Source organism: Schistocerca serialis, chromosome 1 (genome assembly GCF_023864345.2).
Source record: "Schistocerca serialis cubense isolate TAMUIC-IGC-003099 chromosome 1, iqSchSeri2.2, whole genome shotgun sequence".
Lineage (NCBI taxonomy): Eukaryota > Metazoa > Arthropoda > Insecta > Orthoptera > Acrididae > Schistocerca > Schistocerca serialis.
This window is the reverse complement of record NC_064638.1, coordinates 398,960,035-398,980,544: the sequence shown is the minus strand read 5'-3', so window position 1 is coordinate 398,980,544 and position 20,510 is coordinate 398,960,035. Positions and strand designations below refer to the sequence as shown.

Here is a 20,510-nt window from a genome sequence, read left to right as displayed (position 1 = left end):
AGCTAGAAGATCGACTTTGCTCCAGACCCCACCGTCTAACACCACTACTTTCTCTGGTTTCGGCTCTTGAGGAGGTATGGGTTACTATTCCAAAACAATCATTCAGACACCTCACCGCAAGTTTCCTCAACACAGTTCGAATCGCCATAATGGCGAATGTTGGTCACACCTATCATTAATATCCACAAGTAGGTGACTGGATACATATGATCAGGTTTCGTGTCCGCTCCCTGCCTTAATTCAGTACACCGATCACGACTGCGTGGTGGTGGTCATGAGACTCGGCTGTGGCGAGGGCGGCGCGAACTGCAGCGGCCAGAGCGGCGGGTAGTCGAAGCGGCGACCGCCCAGGAATAGAGGCGGGGCAACGGCCGCGCTCAGGCCAGCCTTGAGCGGCAGCCGGTCCGGCGCCGGGGAGCACCAGTCGATACGTCCACCTCGGCCACCGGCAAAAACACTTCGCTCTGCTCGCACACAGCTTCCCAAGATTGAATAAGAGCCTAACTTTTCCACCTCCACGGGGATTCCCCCTTCTGCTCTCAGTACTAGTCCCAGCCTCCTTTGCCAGCAATCGAAGGAAGTGCACTTAGGCCGAGCAAAATAAATCAGCGGCACTAAAGATCACAGACCGAAGAAACAGTGATGATTTCAAAAGTTCCACTAATGAGTTCTTTCCCCATTTCTCAGACCAGACAAGAACTACTGGCGACCGACTGTTGGTAATTTCAACTTATCTCCAGTAAAGTGAGCACCTCCCTAAAGTTCGTTTAGAGACCATTGAATAGGCTTTGTCCTTATGAAAGCGGTATGTCCTTGTCTTCTTCCAACCTAAGAAGCGAAGCGCCATTTAAATCGTGGGTTTACCAAAAGTTCAGCATGGAATTCGAACCAAAGTGCAACTTCATATTCACAGCGTAGAGCCAGTCCACCCCCGGTAGATCAGTGGTCAGCGCGACAGAATGTTAATCCTAAGGGCCCGGGTTCGATTCCCGGCTGGATCGGAGATTTTCTCCGCTCAGGGACTGGATGCTGTGTTGTCCCAATCATCATCATTCCATCCCCATCGACGCGCAAGTCGCCGAAGTGGCGTCAAATCGTAAGACATGCACCCGGCGAACGGCCTTCCCGACGGGAGGCCCTAGTCACACGACATTTTTGCATAGAGCCAGAGGAAGATACACAGTTAGAAAAACCCCAAAGACCAAGTGGCTATTACATTCCATTACTTTGGACTTCTAAAGGCAACGAGCAGTCTTTACTTTGTAGTGATAATGAATTTCACAGCATACATGGCCGCGAGGGGTAGCCGCGCGGTCAGGGCGCCTTGCCACGGTTCGTGCGGCTCCCCCGTCGAAGTTTCGAGTTCTTCCTCGGGGTTGGGTGTATACGCTGTCCTTAGTTTAAGTTAAATTAAGTAGTGCGTAAGCCTAGGGACCGATGACCTCAGCAATTTGGTCTCATAGGAACTTATCATCACCAAATGCATAAATGGCAGAAGGAAGTAGTACAGTTGTTTATACGTGTGGGCGTGATGCCTTACACACCTGGAACCACGAAGTGGTGCAAAGACATGTGATGCGTGACTTTGGTATTAACTGGATTATTTACACCGGCCGAGCGGTTCTAGACGCTGCAGTCCGGAACCACGCCGATGCTACGGTCGCAGGTTCGAATCCTGCCTCGGGCATGGATGTGTGTGATGTCCTTAGGTTAGATATGTTTAAGTAGTTCTAAGTATAGGGTTCAAATGGCTCTGAGCACTATGGGACTTAACATCTATGGTCATCAGTCCCCTAGAACTTAGAACTACTTGAACCTAACTAACCTAAGGACATCACACAACACCCAGCCATCACGAGGCAGAGAAAATCCCTGACCCCGCCGGGAATCGAACCCGGGAACCCGGCCGTGGGAAGCGAGAACGCTACCGCACGACCACGAGATGCAAACACCGATAAAACAGATGCAGCTAACAATATAACATTCTTACATGGCAAGTAAAATCATAAAGCAGCTCAGAAGAAACTAAAGAGATTAATCGTATGTGGCCAGTGCAAACTGAGTCCATCGGTGTCATAACTGCCTCCCTGGAATCAATAGTGCACAACCGAAGGAGAGCTCTGCCTCATATGTCAGGAAGCAGCATATACGATGAATTTATGGAGCATAGGATTGTTTGGAAATGCTAATATCTCGCTGCTAAACATGCTGGAAGCACTGTTCAGTGGGGCCCAAACCCAACATACTAACACAGAAGTCTCAATATCAAGTTGATGACAATAACTTAATGTCGAACCGCTTACGGCCTGGTGCACGCCTTTTGACTTGACACCACTTCGGTGGTTTGCATGATTGTATTTGAAGTGTTGATGTTTTGGAGTACGAGACTCTCTTGAGTATAACATCGAACTTGGGTCATTATGTTGACGAGAAAAGTATAGAACATCAAACCCGGTAACAGCACACTGACTGCTTCTCTCGTGTAGCACCCCAGGCAGACTCCAAGGAAATCTCCGTATGACTGATAAATCACCAGCTGCAAATGGGATTTGCTTTCACTTTAGGAGACACTGTAGAGAAGTATGGCGGTTGATCAAGGCTGTTGGTGCAGTCTCTGGTGCTTCTCAGCGCCTCTTCGCCCGTTGTTGGCGATATATTGGTGATTAAAATTTCATACAGCATCAGAATTTGAATCGGCTACTTCCAGACAACGCTAGCCGCTACCGTGAGGTAGTTTCCTGTATCACCGATAGGGACGAACAGAAGTTGATCGATAACGACCTTCACTGTGTCCTGTAAGAAGAGAGACATAGGTTACAGAATCATACCTCACGACGGTATTGACGTAATTGGAGGTGGAACATATGTTCAGTCAGTCGAGGCTTAAGGGTGGAATCTCTCGTGGCTTTGCTCCCGTTTCGGTATGGAGGAATGAAATTTGAATCGCAACACATCCTCTTCATCTTTATTGTGTGCTCGTTGCATTTACTTTACTAGTAAATTGCTCAAGAATTTTATACATCATTCAGCATATATATGATTCTTCTTATTCTTTAGCAATGCGTGATTACATAAACGTACACGGCGCGTTCCGAATGGCTTTCAGGGTGTATTTCAGAGCCAATAAAGAATTCTTAAGATCAAAGTGCTTTCTCTTTAAATGAAATGCAACGATCGTATGCTGCCAGCGCTTTATAATAATAATGGTAGTATTAATAATATAGCAGCTATGGAACGAAATGTCGAATACTTTTGTCACGAATTAATGACCGATTTCATTCTGAATAATACTTCTCGTGCAACACCGCATTCCTGTTGAAGGTGACAGTTCTCTCCACAAATATATACAGTAGTTCATTTATACTTCGCGAACCTCGTATCGCTACTGCAGTGTTTCTACACGGGCTTTTCACTTGAACCAAAGCTCATTTTTCAAGTGCCATCTTCACGAGAGATTCACGGCTACACATTCTGGTACTTAATTTACGAGGTGTGGTCCGCGACAGATGAAGTAACAATTTATAAGAGGGGGCGGTTGCCGCCGTCCGTGCCAAGGAACTGCCTGCTACATATGTTACCAGCAACGCACCAAGCACACACGCTCGGGTCTAGCCGGCAGCGCCGAAGGGAACGAACGAAACTCGGCAGAGTGGAGATACGACATAACACGGTACTTGAGCTTCTCTCTCTTTCCACGCAGAAGTACAAACGTGAACTGTGCCAGCTAACGGATGTATCTCAGCATTCTGTAACATATGCTTGGTAGATACTGCTGCTCGTCATTTTCATGGCAGCGTCAGACTCTCACATGGTTTATAAAAAAAATCGTGGAACAGAGAATTTGTAAAATAGTTGCTAGGTAGACGTGCATATACTGATAATATTAGTACCCATTCCCATTGCCGATAACGAGCAGATAAAATTCGGAAGTCTGCGGGATGCTTACGTGCGCTAGTATCGCTGTGGTCGAAATTCGACAAACTGTGTCGAAGTCTTAAAAATCCAACTACGCAAAACAATCTGAACAATCATACATAGATACATAATAAAGAACGTCGTCTATTTTAAAGTGATACAATACACGTAAAACTGTGACTGAAATTTTAGCCTCGAAGCTGAACAGTAAATGCTGCATTGTAGCTACGAATATTATTGAAACAATTCTTTGATTTCTCTTTTAATTGTTCACGAGTCCTTGATGCAGAGCGTTGAACAATAAATTTTGTGTTGAAGGTGGCAAATTATCTTTTCCCTTAGTACAACACAATGTGAATGCCTTTGTAATAACGTAAAGTAACGTCAGAAATCAGCAATTTAAATTCATCAGACTGCAGTTATAAATCTCAAAATTATTTGGAATTACGTTCAGTGCACATTTAAATCTATCTTTCAACACAACAATTATCATTATTAGCGTCCACGTTATTCCTACTTTTTGTCTACGCAAAAATTGTTTCTCTCTAGCTCTTTGTCTGTCAAGTACCACCCGTTAGTATTGTTCTTCGAGGAATAGCCTAAAACAAATATAGTTTCCGTATAATAAGGGAAGTCGTTGCTATTCAAAATGAAGAAATTGAAAACTAGGAACTCACTTAAAATTTTATGGTAACTATGGTAAATGAACTTAATTCCTTTTACTCTTAGACGAAAGTAAGAGAAAAAACGACGCCAATAAGCACCTTTATGTATAGTCTGTGTTGCAGCTCCCCGCTTCGTTACTACCTTTTGTTTTCCACTGCTGACACTATAAACTAGCTAGTAGTTGTTGCATTCACATAAGTGAAAAAGTACCTTCCTAATTACGTGGGTTTCACTGCCCTCCTTTCATAATTAATGTTAAAATTGGCACTTCTGTTTCCTATGTTTAAATATTAATATTAGGATGTGGATACTGATTGTTGCATGATCGTTCTGTGGTACTACGTTGTTACTTAAATTACCCTAGTCTTCTGGAGGTACTGAATAAATACATAACACAGAATCGCAAAAATACAATGCTGGATCATGTTTGACAGGACTTTTTACCTTTTAGAGGACAATCTCAAAAATCTTTCGGATAGAATGTTAAGGTGGTAGCATAAAGGCGGGCATCATTAATATACATCGCGCCTCATTGATATTTACACAGAAAAATTTTGCAGTTGTAATGCTAAATACAGTTAGATACAGGGAAGTTCAGAATCAGAAATTTGCGTTAAAATGTTGTAGGCTAACACAGTGTTTCGGAAAAATTAGGAAGGTTACAGCGATACCATGAGAATAAAAAACGTACAAGAAGCGGTTATTATATTCATAAATACACAGCACCGATCTGAGATCGACTGTCTGATTTCACAAGCCAGTGGCAATGATATAAAATTATTTAAACCTCGCAATACCAAAAGGGGGAGGGGGGGCGGTGCGAGGCGGGAAGTGCTTTATGCCCATACGCCCACCTTTTGAAAATATTGTAATCCAGTCATGTATTTCATATAATAAAATTTTTGAAAATATTTATTGTTTCTAATGACTTCCCACACCTGATTCTGTATTTCTTTAAGTTTTTGATTAAAACGTAAACCAAAAAATTAAGTTTTAGTAGTGAATGTGAGTTTTTGCAACAACTGTCTCATTAATACTTTCAGGTTCGGGACACTTCTTACGTATCTATGCATCTTTAAAATGTATGGTTTGAATAACAACAAACAGCAATTAACGAAATTTGAATTTCTTAAAAACTTTTTAAGTGTCATTAAGTACACCTCCCCTTTGGTGTACGCATTAAAGACAATTCGTTGGTATTGCTAAGATTGTGCTAAAGGATATTTTCCTGTTCTGGACCCTTCTTATATATCAGTACATATTCAAAACGTATGTCGTTAATAAAAGTTAGAAACAGTTGACGAAATTTCTTTATTCGCTTAATTTTTTTTTCTTTTTTTGATGTAGGCATTGAGTCCTCGACCTGGCAGTGCACATTATGGAACATACGATGGCATTGCTAGGATTAAATATTGCATTCATATGACGGCTAGAACCTGTTTTATAAATCCCGTATCCCACCATACCAGCACTGGTACCGCTAACATTCCACCTACAAACACAGTTCTTCGAATATGGGGAAGGGGCACCAGATCGCGACTCGAAAGAAACAAAACATTGATCCGAGGGTAACGTCTCTTAACGGTAGGTGCATTACGTGTGTAGTTGTAGATGGCAGGAAAAAGGATTATTGACGAAATCGGTTGTCGGCACACGAAATCATCTCTTAGAAGTTTTTCTCAGAATAATTTCAAGAAAACCATGAAAAATGACAACGCGGTGGTCGAAAGGGGATTTGAGCGCTGTCCCGTCCGAATACGAGTCCAACGCCTTAAACAAAGCGCTTCGCCTCGCTGTCTTTCCCAGACAGTTTTCTTACAAAGGAGTTTTCCGACCGCTAGTCTTGGGTATTTTCTCCATTTTGTTTAAGTCAAATTTTTAAAAAAATAATTTGTGCAATCACTAATTCCGCTGTGTGAGACAAAAGGCGATGAGCCGGAACATCGACTAGGAAAACGATGGGGCGCGCTGATTAAAGGAATCGAGAACATAATTACAGCAGTCCTCATTAATATACGGGAGCGGTGAAATATATCCACTGTTGGTACTATACTTGTTACGCCGTCTTTAATTTTACATATTTTCAGTTGTCATGTAATTAAGGCAGCAATGATATTTCTTAAAATGCAACATTGTTCAGTTATTAAAAACACCCCACGGTTAACAGTGTTCGAACAAGATGTACATTTACGTCTTATTTTTCATTTGTAAGTTCAGTTAGCCGTGAGATTAAACTGAGATCAAGTCTCCTGCCTCTAGTTGCAGGTGATGGAGTTTGTTCTTGATTAGGATGTTTCGTGAGCCCATGAAACGCTGATTTTGGATGTCTCTCGGAAGTTTGGTGTGACAGTGGTGATGGATTACTAACGAATACGGTTCTACAAAAAAGAAACGAATGTAAAATAAACGAAAAGTCATAACACTGTACAGCCAGAACCATCAAGAACATTGCACAGATCGACTCAAGATTCAGTCTACCACAATCTCTCTTTTATCCCTCGGATTCGATAAATTCTGCAAATTTGAGTGGGTTAAAGGTTTGGCGCATATGTACTAGGTGGATTTGGAATCGCAGTATGATCACCCATAGACATTATATTCATTAACTGCTATTGGAGTTTAATCTTCAAACCACATATTTTAGACCCTTTTAATTAACAGGCTAAGCTCTAAAAACTGGGACAACTTATCACAAACTAATAATTAATATTGAAATACATTTTTTTTAGCTTCAGACTTGAGCATGAACTACGCCAGAGCAGTTTAGTGATCTTTGAACTTTTCATATCGCATGACTATTTCGTAAATGTATTTTTCTATCTTGCAGTTGTTTGTAAACATCTTGAGCTAAAGCGATTCATAATTAGCACGAAATGCCACGCTCGTCACCCATTTTTCACACGTATAGGGTGTTTCACAATTCGTGTTACACACGTCTAGAGGTTGTAGAGGGGACTTTGTACATCATGTTTTACATAGGCATCCGTGTCCGAAAACTGTTCGCTCCTATGTTATAACGTAAACAAGCTGTACAGATTGTACTATTATTTACTATGATATCACAACAGCTGTTCGATATGACGACCAGTAAGTTTGGTGCACACAGTGGCCGGGCCAAGTAGCCGAGCGGTTCTAGGCGCTACAGTCTGGAACCGCGCGATCGCTACGGTCGCAGGTTCGAGTTCTGCCTCGGGCATGGACGTGTGTGCTGTCCGTAGGTTAGTTAGCTTTAAGTAGTTCTAAGTTCTAGGGGACTTATGACCTCAGAAGTTAAGTCCCATAGTGCTCAGAGCCATTTTTTTTGCACACATTGAACCTGCGCAATAATTTCGCATAAACTCAGTCCAACACGCATGGTTTATGGTTTATCACGTCTGCCGCAGCCATGATCGGACCACCCACATCTTCCTCCAACTGCACAGGGATCTCGTAAACAAGATTCTTCATGTGGTCCCACAAGAAAAAGTCCAAAGGGGTTCAATCTGAGGATCTTGGTGGCCAAGGATGTGGTCCACCATGACCGATCCACCTCGACGCGAACTGCGAAATGTACTTCCACGCCATCATGTTAGAACCACAATTCGTGCCGAATGTCCTTTCACATTTTCCAAAAACTTCGCCAGCACTTGTTACAGGAATATCAAGTACCTGGCACCCCTTAGGTGGAGAGGAAGGAGGTATGGCCCAATCACATGACCATCACAGCTCCCTGTCCAGACATTGATACCGAAGGTATGCTGAAATCTTCTTGCACACGTGGCTTTGGGGTTTTCTTGATCGCAAAAGTGGCTATTCAGAGAGTTCAAAACACCCCCCCTGTTGAAACACGCTTCGTCGTTGAACATAATTCGCCAACGGTGTAAAAATCAAGTACAGAAATTGACACGTGGCACAAAATCTGCCGGGAGCATGGCGTGTACCTAATGAGGGTGATACGGGTGGAGTTGCTGTTCATGCAACACACGCCAGACAGACGATTGAGACACATCCAAATCACTTGCAATAGTTCGAGTACACGTCGACTGGCTCTCTTCAACTTGCTGAAGCACTTCGTCTTCCAGTATGACAGTGCGCCGCATTCTTGGAGCACCACAGTTTGATCTATTGCTTGTGAATCTCTTACTGTCCCGCAGCCGTTGTTCTACTGCGGCAAACATGGGGTGAGATGAAGTCACACGATTTGGAAAGTACTCGTGGTACAGGCTTCTATTACGACGAGTTTCACCGTGAATTAACAACATATCGATATATTCTGCGAACGTGTACTCAGGCGTACTGTTACTGCAGTACTAGTCATTATAATGTCACCTGACGCACTACCAATAAGAATGAAAACAAGACAGATGGAAACAGACAACACGTGACATCGCATCATCGTTACAATTCATGAACGTGGGTAGCCTACCATATCAGGCTAACTACGTAAGAAACATGTAGCGCGCGACTGACTAGCTCCTCGGACATGGGTTTCTATGTAAAACTTGATCTACTAAGCCCCTATACAACCTCTAGAAGTGTGTAACATGAAACGAGAAACACCTTGTATACGGCTGTGATGTTGATGTGACACAAGCTTCCACGTAACGGCAACGTCATGTGCCCTACAAGTATCGTGCTCCAATGCAGGGGGATCGAGAATTCATTATCTCGAAGGACAAACTGGATTCCACAGACTGGTACTGGGTGTTAAGACAACGCTGGTGGTGTAGAATTATTTTTCAGTTACTAACGCGTTCCGGGAGAGAAACAAAGCTTGATTTTGACCGACATAAACTACTAAATGAGATTTGTAATAATGGTTTATTACACAGGTACTCATTCCCAAGCTACGCTAGTGATTCTGGTATTAGGTCTACCGTCTCTAATCAGTCAAGGAAATGATTGGGGAGGTGTAAATTGTACTTCATAGTCGTAGCTGCTTGGTATTCGAATTCCAGGCGGAAACATTGTGTTGCGACTGTTGTTCCCGTGTCTGATCAGACGAAACGGGCAGCGGAAGTTAACCCGTCCATCAGAGGTCTATTAAGAGGTCACCGTACAATAAAAACCAATCAACTGACACAGCACAACGTGATGACACACTGCGATCTACGCAGAGTGTATAATAAAGAACTCATCTAAATCATTTATCTTCCTCTGGCTGCATTCTTGCATTCTGTGACCGACTACTGCACAGCAACAAGATAAAAGTTAGTCCACCATAAACAAAGGCGATTTATGTACAACGTCTTCCGACTAAATTACATCCTCATTCATATATGCAATTGTCTTAAAGGTTTAAGATCTGGGAGTGAATTAGCTTTGTAGCTACTGTAAAAAGGTTACGGGCCGCGATCCTCTGTTGAATACGGCTCGATTTCTTTAATTTATTTATTTATTCCACTGTTACTAGTACGGTTCCTGTAAGCGTGTGCTACTCAACCGTAATCACCATTTCTTCTGAGAATCGCTAGAGCTCCAATTAGGTCTCTGCATTTAATTAATCTTTACAGCGCCGACTGTTCGCCTTTTCTCATTACTGCTAGTGGTAGTCACAGCGTGTAGCGGGTCGAATATTTTTGGGAGGTATCAAGGGCTGACGAAACCGCTGCCTTAGTGGTCGCGGTGGCGGTTTCTATAAAAGGGAGGTTAGATACTGTTAAGACGTTTAGAAGGTAACACTACAACGCATCACTAGGCACTGCATCGCCAATGGCTTTAGGAATCACCACTCAACAGCACAACTCCTCCATGTAGTCGAACATACGCTGAAGCGCCAAAGAAAATGGAAAGAGGCATGCGTATTCAAATACACAGATATGCAAACAGGCAGAATACGACGCTGCGGTCCGCAACGCCTATATAAGACAACTACCTGGTGCAGTTGTAAGATCGGTTACTGTTGCTTCGATGGCACGTTATCAAGATATAAGCGAATGTGAACGTGGTGTTATAGTCGGCGGACAAGCGATGTGACACAGCATTTCTGATGTAGCAATGAAGAGGGGATTTCCCCGTACGAGCATTTCACGAGTGTGCCGAGAATATCAGGAATCCGGTAAAACATCAAATCTCCGACATCGCTGCGGCCGGAAAAAAGAACGAGGCCGACGACAACTGAAGATAATCGAGAACCGTTCAATGTGACAAAAGTGCAACCCTTCCGCAAATTGCTGCGGAATTCAAGGCTGGGCAATCAACAAGTGTCAGCGTGCGAACTATTCAACGAAACAATATCGATATGGGCTTTCGGAGCCGAAGGCCCACTCGTGTACCCTTGATGACTGCACGACACAAAGCTTTACGCCTCGCCTGGGCCCGTCAACGCCAACATAGGACTGTTCACGACTGGGAACATTTTGCCTGATCGAGCGAGTCTCGTTTCTGATTGTATCAAGGGGATGGACGTGTACGGATATGGAGACAACCTCATGAATCCATGGTCTCTGCATGACAGCAGCGGACTGTTCAAGCTGGTGAAGGCTCTGCAATGCTGTGGGGCGAGTGCAGTTGGAGTGATATGGGACGCCTGATATGTCTAGGTGCGACTATGACAGTTGACAAAACGTACGTAAGTATACTGTCCGATCACCTGCATCCAATCATGTCCATTGTGCATTCCGACGGATTTGGGCAATTCCAGCAAGAAAATGCCACACCCCACACATCCAGAATTGCTACAGAGTGGTTCCACGAATACTCTTCTGAGATTAAACACTTCCGCTGGCCACCAAACTCCCCAGACATGAACATTACTGAGCATATCTGGGATGCCTTGAAACGTGCAGCTCAGAAGAGGTCTCCACCACAATTTGTAGTGTATTTACTATAATGCAACATTTAATTAGATACTAGACTTTTTCCTGTGGCTTCACCTGTGTACATGTATGTCATTTGAAATGTTCACAACCCTTGGTCCACCTCCTTCTAACCCTTCTCTGTAAATTACTTCTTCGCACCCCCATCTGTCCATCTTCCCCTTCCACTTCTCAGCCCATCTCCTCTCCCCTCTCTTTTTCTGTCCATCTCCACCTCCTCCTACTACGCCTGTCCATCTAGTCCTCCTCTCTCTCTCTCTCTGTCTATCCCCTCCTGCCCCCTGTTTTCTATCCATCTCAACTTTCCCCTGCACATGTCCACCCGAACGTCCAGCGTCGGAATGTGCCGATGCCATTCAACCAAGTCGCACAATGTAATATTTCGTCCTTGCCATAATGAACATAGCATTTGTACATAGGTATACGGGGGACGAAAACGTAAAGTATTCCTCAATGGATGAGTACAGTGGTACATGCCTGTGCTAAGAGCCTCGCGTACATCTGGTGACCTCACGACGTGGAGCACTCTCTGTGTGTACAATCGCAATGCATGCAGCATACTTGCTATGATGCACTTCAGAAGTGACACATTGTTGTCTGTGGAAAGATGGGAATGGAAGAGTGTACGCTGGGAGGAGGGGTGGGGGGCAATATATCCGCATATGGCAGGTTGCCTACGCAATTGCCCCTAAGGGGCATGTAGAGCAGGTCGATACTGTTCCCACACAACATATCTGTTGCGCAGGGCAGCCTATACGGCTCGGACTTAAATCGTCGCATATCTATATCTCCGTATATATTAGAGCTAGAGCGTTTTAAAAACCCCTATATTGGTCTTCTCAGGGCAAGAGGTTTGTGTGCCAAATTTGGTCCACTTCGGTCCAGTGTCTGGCTGGAGTTCCTGGACACACACAAACACATAAGATGTGTAACATTTCTCGTCAATCTAGCTCATTTAACTACTGTTTGTCTATAATACTTTATTTTTATTAAACAAGTAACAAAATTTTAAAAATTTACTAAATTTTCACAGAAAAAACTGCAGGAAGGTTGTTTTACGGTTGGAGGTAGCTTCAGAATTCCGTCAAGGGCGCAGGATAACCTCAGTACGGCTCTGAAGCTACTGTTGCAAACGTACAGAAGGCACTACTACTGCGGGCAGCAACCAAGGTCGTGGAACCTTGTCACAAATGCGAGGGACAAAAGGTGCGGGAAATGCGACAAAATGGCCGCGGCTTGAGAGAGCATTTTGGTGGCTATTAGCGGCGGGGCGCTGTAACGCAGATACGTTGAGTGCCCCTGGGAAAACCGGCTGCAGCGCCGCGCTGCTGTCGCTGTCGCCGTCTGCGATAGACAGGCCTCCATAGCCGAGACCACGGCAGCCTCCCTGCCGCGGTTCGCGTTACCACCAGCTCCAGTGTCGCACGCTCGCCCTCGTCATCGGCTGCGTCGCAGTTTGGGTGCACTCGGGGTTTTACTGCAACCGCGCAATGCAGGGTACTGCTCTCAGAAATGAGACTGCACCGTCAGAGTGCACGATATACAGTGTTCAAAACAAAAGTTGCATGCTGCTGAAACTGTAAAACTGAACAATCCAGAAAAATGTTATAATGTCAGCACATAGGTTTGTTTTTAATGTAATTATAGCGGAAACAGTCCATATTTCCACTGTGAGGGGGCATTATGTGCAATCTGTGGCAACAGTGTCACCTGTAACCATTACAGTACTTATGCTGTGTATCATCAAGAGAGTTGTGTTGCTTCAGGATGGTTTGGACAACAATAACGTACGATCAGAGGCTCTGTATAGTCACTGAGGTAGCGAATGACACAGGTGTACGTTACAGCGACGTCGCTGTGAGTCAGAGTAATGTCTCTAGAATCTAGAACAAGTTTCTAGCGACAGGATCAGTCACACTAGTGGCCGCGGAAAAAAAAAGAACGGGTGTGCAGGACTGATATCGGAATGTTGTTGTTGTTGTGGTCTTCAGTCCTGAGATTGGTTTGATGCAGCTCTCCATGCTACTCTATCCTGCGCAAGCTTCTTCATCTCCCAGTACCTACTGCAACCTACATCCTTCTGAATCTGCTTAGTATATTCATCTCTTGGTCTCCCATTACGATTTTTACCCTCCACGCTGCCCTCCAATAATAAATTGGTGATCCCTTGATGCCTCAGAACATGCCCTACCAACCGATCCCTTCTTCTAGTCAAGTTGTGCCACAAACTCCTCTTCTCCCCAATTCTATTCAATACCTCCTCATTAGTTATGTGATCTACCCATCTAATCTTCAGCATTTTTCTGTACCACCACATTTCGAAAGCTTCTATTCTCTTCTTGTCCAAACTATTTATCGTCCATGTTTCACTTCCATACATGGCTACACTCCATACAAATACTTTCAGAAACGACTTCCTGACACTTAAATCTATACTCGATGTTAACAAATCTCTCTTCTTCAGAAACGCTTTCCTTGCCATTGCCAGTCTACATTTTATATCCTCTCTAATTCGACCATCATCAGTTATTTTGCACCCCAAATAGCAAAACTCCTTTACTACTTTAAGTGTCTCATTTCCTAATCTAATTCCCTCAGCATCACCCGATTTAATTTGACTACATTCCATTATCCTCGTTTTGCTTTTGTTAATGTTCATCTTATATCCGCCTTTCAAGACACTGTCCATTCCGTTCAACTGCTCTTCCAAGTCCTTTGCTGTCTCTGACAGAATTACAATGTCATCGACGAACCTCAAAGTTTTTATTTCTTCTCCATGGATTTTAATTTCCTTTACTGCTTACTCAATATACAGATTGAACAACATTGGAGAGAGGCACATAACAGCAAATAGACACCACCAACACGATACGACATGTCTACAGCGATAGTTCCAAACAGCTACAGGAGTGCAGGTGTCAACACAAATGATACGAAATGGGCTCCAGGAGTAAGGATTACACGTCAGAAGACCTTGAGGCTCCTCCTCTACATCGAGCTCGCAGAGGGGCTTGCGTAAACAACACAAGTGCATTCGTCCAGTCAGCTGTAACCACGCAGCTTTTAAGTAATGGACATGTGACCATAGTGTGTCAACGTAGTTGTCTCGCAAATCGCAATGACGCAACATCTCTACATCAAGATTTCAAGGCATTCTCCGTGTTGTTTTCAAGAAGAGAAAATTGTGTGCAAAGTTTGTCGCACACACACAGGCTCCCGAACAAACAGACGCATGGAAGTCTACCGTCACTGATTGAAATAAAAAAGTGGACAATGTTTTCCCGAAAAAAATCCGACGGATGACGAGATTTGGTGTCAGCAATACGAACCTACTACAAAACGATAAATTCCAGAAGTTCATTTGAAGGGTCAACGCTTTCACGACACATCCGTAATTCAAGACAATGTGACGAGCGAAATGAACAACATCCCAAAGAAGTTATTTTTCTGACAGTTTCACGTGGTTAACATTCTGTCCATTGTACAAAAGCTCGAGGAGACTGTGTAAAACACCTTAAAGCATCAAAACCACCTACCTAATATTTCTCTATTTTTTTCTTAACCCCGTCTTTCTGGACTGACGGGGGATGGACTGGGCGTCCATCCTAATTATCGAAGTCGCATTGACATTAAGATTATTGCCGGCACCACAAGCTCGGATCGGAGAAGTTTGGAGAAGGAAATGGGTCATGTTCTTTTCAAAAGAACCACTGCAGCATTCACCTGAAGTGATCTGAGGAAACTGCGGAGTACTTGTATCTGGATGTTCGACCAGGTGTTTGAACTACCTTCCTTCCGAAAACGAGTCCAGTGTCCTTATCACTACGCCATCTCGACCAGTCTTAAATATTTTATATGTCGGGCTTAGTGCTCTAATGGTAAACCTCCAGGGACCAGTCCTACTCACGCATCTTAATTAGTCAGTCTGTTTTTCAAATGTTCAAATGTGTGTGAATTCCTAAGGGACCAAACTGCTGAACCGATGGTTCCTATACTTACACACTACTTAAACTAACTTATGTTAAGAACAACAAACACAGCCATGCCCGGGGGAGGACTCGAACTTCCGGCGGGAGGGGAAGCGCAAACCGTGACATGGGGCGGCCAGTCTGCTTTTACGCTAGCCTTCACGTATCAATGATGTGAAAATATGGAATCCCCCCCGAAAAGATAACTGGGACAGATTAGCAGCACTACACTCGTCGAAATGGCGTCCGATTGAAAGAACTTGCAAACAGACGGCTGAAAATTCCCAGGCGATCGTGTGATACGAATTCACATTTCTAATTTTGTTTTTGTGGCGTGTAGGTGCGGAATTTGTGTCACTGCAGACATACCATCGGACTTTCAAGAATATCATTCACACAATACCGGAGATATCAAACACAGATAAATGAGAGGATTATCGCACAATCACCTTAACAGCTCATGCACCCAAGTTGCTGACAAGCGTAATGTGCAGAACAACGGAAAAGAAATCAGAGGATCGGTTACGTGTTTTGCGCGTGGATTGGTAAAGGCAAAGGAGGGGAAATTTTGAAGTTGCTCTTGAAAATGGGGGGAAGACTTAAGAAAAACCGAGACATTTTCATACGATCTGTAGACCCGGGAAAAGTGTTTGGCGATGTAAAATGGTGCAAGATGTTCGAAATTCTCAGACAGGTAAGTGAAGTTATAGGGAAAGGCGTGCAACATAAAATATGAGAAGGAGCAATAAGAATGGAAAACCAAACGTGAAGCGTTCGGATTAAAAATAGCATAAGGCAAAGATATAATCTTTCTCCGACAAACTAAAATGCATCGTCAAATAATATGACTGACAAGTTTCGCTGATGGCATTGCTACCCCAGTGAAAGCGAGGAAGACTAAAAGGATCTGCTGAACACACAGAACATGAATTGAGAGTAAAAGAAAGAAACACGAAAGCGAGTAGCATAAATGCTATTAGCGACAAACTTAAGATCAAAATCTGAAATCGTGAGTGAGCGAGTTCTGCTACCTTGAAAGCAAAATAGTGCGTGACGGGCAAAGCAAAGAGAGTATAAGAAGCAAACTATTATGAAGAGGGCTTTCCTCGCCAAAAGAAATCTACAAGTATCAAAGATAGGTCTGAATTTGAGGTAGAAATTTCTGAGAAAGTGCGTCTGGCGCACAGCACTGCACGGAAGCCAATCATGCACCGTGGGAAACTGGAAAAAAAGAGAATCGAGGAGCTTGAGAAGTGGGATACTGATGACTATGTACATTGAGAAGACGAAACTTGATGTGGTATTTCAACATTTGCTAGAAGAAGGGAAAGTCTGATGGGACATTTGCTATGACGTGAGGAAATGAATCCCAGGGTACTAGTGAGTGACATAGAGAGCAAAAGCTGTAGGGAAAGGCGGAGATTGGATAATATCCAGCAGGTAGCTGGAGACGTTGGGTGTATAAGTGCAATTATGAGGTGAAGAAGTTGTCATAATTCTTTCATTACTACAACTGGAGCCGGGGATAGATACAGGGAAAAGTATCTATGATATCTGATAGCTAGTACTTCCAACTCTGTACTAATACTCTTTCATTCGATACTTTTAAGCTGATACTTTTATTCTCATCAGTGCTTAGTAAGAGGTATCGTACGGAATTATCGTAGTAATTATTTCTTTTTTTCTTTCTTATTATGTACTCAAGATTTTGACCACGTGACTCAGTTTCAACTGGACGAACAATATCACTGCGAGCGAAGAGTGATTGTACGAAAACATTTAAGATTTGCCAATCCAGGCAAGGTTTTGTTCACAACGGATTCCCTTGGAATCCAATTATTTTCACTATTTGACTTATTACTTTGTTTTCGTATTGCTGTTTAAAACAGTCTCGGTGCAAGAATTACTGAATAAGCAGACTGAATGGCGCCTACCACGAGTGAAACTTGTCAGTATTTTGATATACACGATAATAACGAAGTGAAATGCAAAACATTCCTCAAAATTTTGAAGTCTTCGTGAAATACTTCAAACACGAAACAGCATTTATGAAAACATTGCCTTATTTAACTCTTGTATTATTCTATTCAAAACTTATGAAAATCGACTGTATCTATCGCAGATACACTTAAAAAAACAGTGATTGAAAAACTGAAACCGATGGAGAGACGTCGACGAGAGTTTTCGTACTGGAAACTCTCAACTTCCAGTTTAAGATGAAACTTTGATCCCGTGTCTTAACTTCCATTGTCTTGCGTTGTTTTACGTCTGTTCCATACGTATGGCTATAGTTACTTGTAGCAGAGTGTTTGGAACCTATTGCTGCTACCTAAGTAGTAGTTTTTTTTTCTTTTTTTACTATCGCAACATGTTAGTCTCGAAGGTGGTGTGGTCATTCTAGAGTGAGGCGATACTAGATTTTGTTTTCCAAGCTTCTGATGCGTATATAGTGTGTCTCAGCAGGCGATTATTCAGGGATATGACCGGAACGATCATTCGAAGCAAAAAACTCAGTATGGACCTAGGCGCTATTCCGAACGGTTTTTCCCAGACAGAACACATTTAATGTACATTGTTATTTACTTTCTGTATAATGTGTTGCTGTTCATCCACAGGCTGTTGAACTACTCGTTCTGACGAAAAACGGGAACTTGGAAGAGTATGCCTGTAGTAAGCTATATGCTAAAAACTCTGATAAACACTCTACGATCAGGAATTCGACCTGTAGGGAAACGCCGAGGTATCCTCCGACAGAAGCAAAAGTACTACCATCGCAGAAACGGTAAACACATACCATATCGGTATATTCTTAATATGTGTAGATGTGTGATATTTTAGCCGGCACGTGTACATCACAGTTAACCGATGCTTCTCTCTGATACATTCTCAATCTCTCCAACAATTTCACTCGTAACACGCCGTGGGCAACTGTTCGTTCACTGGTTAGTTTAATGGCATATAAAGATCCCGAGCGAAGAGGTTGAAACAAACAAGATAGGTTTGGCTTCAATAAAATGTCAAAGAGGTTGGGTGGGAAAGATAGCGACCCAGTTGTCAAAAAAAACAAGTATACATTAAATGTGTTCCATCTCGGAAACCATTCGGAATAGTGCATTATGTCCATATGACATAATTAGCTTCAAATGAGTTTCCTGTCCCATCCCTGACTACTGACTATTCCTCCTGAAATACCCTGTATCTGCAGAGCTAGCTGTACGTTGTAGAACGTACTTGAAGTTTCTCGACGCCGTTCTTTCAGTCGCGGTACGTCAGCCAGTAGGTGCAGTTTTCGCGACAGACATTCCGGAGGACTACCGTATTGCATTCCCTGTGTCGTTCAGAAATACGATGCAATGTTCCTTCAGCGTGTCCCAATGAACAGGCACTGCGGCGGCTACAGTCATTAACACATGAAATGTATTCCCAGTTGCGAATATCGTCAACCATCAGCTGTATAATGGAACGACGACAGTGAAGATAGACTGGGACTCGAACCCGGGTTTCCCGTTTATCGCGAGTGGTCGCCTCAGCATTAGGATAGGCGAAGGGATATTGTATCGTACTTCTGAACAATATAGGCACTAGAATATCTTTTTTATCCACCGCCACCGGACAAGACTTTCAATTGAAATGTCTCCCCTATATGGGAATATACATAAAGGATGTACGACTGTAGGTTGTGGACTAGTGGTTGACGACATATGAAAGTATGGGTCTGGCCGTGAAGCGTTGTCTCATAGCCTAAAAGTAAGGCGACCGCTCGCGGTAACCGGGAAATCTGGGTTCGAGTGCTGGTCCGACAAGAATTTTCATTATACACTACTGGCCATTAAAATTGCTACACCACGAAGATGATGTTCTACAGACGCGAAATTTAACCGACAGGAAGAAGATGCTGTGACATGCAAAGATCAGCTTTTCAGAGCATTCACACAAGGTTGGCGCCGGTGGCGACACCTACAACGTGCTGACACGAGGAAAGTTTCCAACCGATTTCTAATACACAAACAGCAGTTGACCGGCGTTGCCTGGTGAAACGTTGTTGTGATGCATCGTGTAAGGAGGAGAAATGCGTACCATCACGTTTCCGACTTTGATAAAGGTCGGATTGTAGGCTATCGCGATTGCTGTTTGTCGTATCGCGACATTGCTGCTCGCCTTGGTCGACATCCAATGACTGTTAGCAGAATATGGAATCCGTGGGTTCAAGAGGGTAATACGGAACGGCGTGCTGGATCCCAACGGCCTCGCATCACCAGCAGTCGAGATGTGTTACGACCCGTGGCTCTACCCTTCATTCGATCCCTTCAAAACGGTACATTTCAGCAGGATAATGCACGACCGCATGTTGCAGGTACTGCACGGGCCTTTCTGGATACAGAAAATGTTCGACTGCTGCCCTGGCCAGTAGATTCTCCAGATCTCTCACCAATTCAAAACGTCTGGTCAATGGTGGCCGAGCAACTGGCTCGTCACAATACGCCAGTCACTACTCTTGATGAACTGTGGTATCGTGTTGAAGCTGCATGGGCACGTAGCTGTACCTGTACACGCCATCCAAGCTCTGTTTGACTCAATGCCCAGGCGTATCAAGGCCGTTACTACGGCCAGACGTGGCTGTTCTGGGTACTGGTTTCTCAGGATCTATGCACCCAACTTGCGTGAAAATGTAATCACTTTTCAGTTCTAGCATAATATATTTGTCCAATGAATACCCGTTTATCATCTGCATTTCTTCTTGGTGTAGCAATTTTAATGGCCAGTGGTGTAATTCCATTATATAGCTGATGGTGTCCATATTCGCAACTGCAAATACATTTCATTCAGTTCCGAAGAAGCTGAAGAGAGAGTCGCAAAGTCCTGTTCTGAATTCGTTGCCCTCTTCGGGCCGATAGAGAGTATGTTCTAATTTCTTTAAATCAAAGATGAGCACTGGTGCAGCAAGATATCGATACATTTCTTTCGGTACTATTATGAGTACGGTACTCATGAGTAAAGTATCGATATTTTTTGTTCAACGTCGCGCTCCTAGATAGAGTTGATGGGCAAGCTATGGTCTCGCAGCTGCGTTGCTCGAATGGTTAAGCTGTTGGCGAGGTCGGGATTGGATGTGAAACGGAGCCGCGTCCTTTTGTAGCCGGCGTCGCGAGTAGAGCGGGGCCTC

The 20,510-nt window shown here is 43.6% G+C and overlaps 1 protein-coding gene across 3 annotated transcripts in view; it reads right to left on the bottom strand.

Annotated features, from left to right (window-relative positions):
• Positions 1–20,510, bottom strand: part of LOC126471774 (protein similar) — a 723,501-nt gene that overhangs the window by 144,143 nt on the left and 558,848 nt on the right. The window lies entirely within an intron of this gene.